We start from the raw sequence: 1,910 nt of genomic DNA, 5'->3' as shown, positions 1-1,910 counted from the left end.
TATTACTTCATTGTCTATTTTTTTAGCAAGATGTAGTTTTCTTCCTTATCTCTTTTAATTAGGTGTATTTTTGCTTTTGCTTTGCCCAAGATGTGGTTAGTTTGCCCTGATTTTTCCCCCTTCAACTGAAGCATAATAGATTATGTTACACCCACTTACCTTTACTCTGTGTATGTTTCTCTGCTTTGTGTATTACTTGTAAACATATTGTTGGATTTTGGTTTTTGATTCACTCTGCTATCAGCTTCCATTTTATAGAAGAGATGATACCCCTCACATTCACAGTTAGGATTATTAACTGTGTAATTCCCTCCATCATATTTTTCCTCCTGTTTTTCCTCTTTCTGCTTTCACCCTTTCCTTACTTGACAGTGTTTTGCTTCTGTCTATGGCCTCCCCCAATCTGTTCTCAGTTTTGTCACCACCACTCCCTTTACGTAATCTGCTCCACTTCTAGTTTCCTGCTGGGTAAGAAAGATTTTGATATCCAAATGTTCGTGCATATTATTACCTCCTTGAGCCAATACTGATGATAGTAAGGTTCAAACTATTCCCATTTCCTGGTTTTAATTTCCAACATTGGCCACACTCCTATATTTCCTTCCACTATAATAGGTCTTTTGTACTTCTTCATGTGAAATAATTTACCCCATTCTACCTCTCCCTTACTTCTGCACCCAGGGTACTCTTCTTTCTCATCTCTCAATTATTTTTATATCATTACCTCAAATTCACCTTATACCTTTTCCCTCTATGTATATTCCTTCTAGCTATAATATTAGTGGTAATATTTTTGAGAATTGCAAGTAACATTTTCCCATGTAGTGATGCAAAAGTTCAGCTCCATTGAATTCCTTATGTTTTCTTTCCCCCTTTCTCCCTTTTTAGACTTCGCTGGGATCTTGATATTCGAAATCAAGGTTGTGTGTGTTTGTGTGTGTGTGTGTGTTTGTGTGTGTGTGTGTCTGTGTTTTGTTTTAGTTTTGGTTGGTGCTCAGTTCTGGTCTTCTTCTTATGAAAGCTTGAAATCATTCTATTTCACTGAATGACCATTTTGCCCTTAGAGTATTATATCAATTTCACCAGGTAGGTGATTTTCCATTCTAGTCTGAGCTCCTTTACCTTCTGAATATCATGTTCCATGATCTCTCATTCTTTAATTTTGCACCTGCTGGGTCCTGTGTAATCCTGATTGTAGTTCCCTGATGTTCTATTCTTTCTTTCTTTCTTTTGGATGGGGGAGGGAGAGGAGCCTTTAATGAATAATGGAGCAGTATACCACAAATGCTATGGCCAAGCCTGGGACAGTGAAATGGGGGAGACTGAGGGTAGAGGGAAGGCTTATGTGGAATGTGAAGATGGGAATGGTGGGAGAGGGAACAAGGCTATTAGTTCTGGCAAGAGCTGGACTGCTTGCTCAACTGTTCTCCCAGAAGAAGTTGTTGCAGGCCATGTTTAGTGTGGCCACCAGCACCACATATTCCTGGAAGTCAACTTCACCATCCCCGTTCTCATCCAGCTCCTTTATCACCTTATCCACTGCATTGGCATCCTTCTGGGTTTCCAGGAAGCCAAACAGTTCAGCCTTCAGCTCCTTCTTGCTCAGTTTATACTTATCACCTTACATGCCAGAGTGAGCATGGAACACATTGATGAAGGATTTCATGGCAGTCTCCAGCTCCAAGCCCATGGCTGCAACATACCTAGGGGGTGGGTTCGGGGCTAAAGGGGGAGCAGATGAAAGAGACGAAGCTGCATGTCTTATGACCAGAGCCAGTGTGGTTCGATTCTTTCTTTCTGGCCACTTGCAGTATTTTTTTGCTGTTGTTAATCTGAAAGTTCTATAATTTGGTTATAATGCTTCTTGGAGTTTTTATTTTGAGATCTCTGTCCTAAAGTGATTGATGGAT

At 40.3% G+C, this 1,910-nt stretch overlaps 1 pseudogene; it reads right to left on the bottom strand.

The window, feature by feature from the left end:
- Positions 1-1,241: 1,241 nt before the first annotated feature.
- LOC138170211 (protein S100-A1-like) lies at positions 1,242-1,690 on the bottom strand (annotated as a pseudogene).
- Positions 1,691-1,910: the final 220 nt, after the last annotated feature.

Source organism: Petaurus breviceps, unplaced genomic scaffold (genome assembly GCF_028583685.1).
Source record: "Petaurus breviceps papuanus isolate PSGF00001 unplaced genomic scaffold, PetGlider_PUasm1.0 126, whole genome shotgun sequence".
NCBI lineage: Eukaryota > Metazoa > Chordata > Mammalia > Diprotodontia > Petauridae > Petaurus > Petaurus breviceps.
This window is presented reverse-complemented; position numbering and strand designations above follow the sequence as displayed.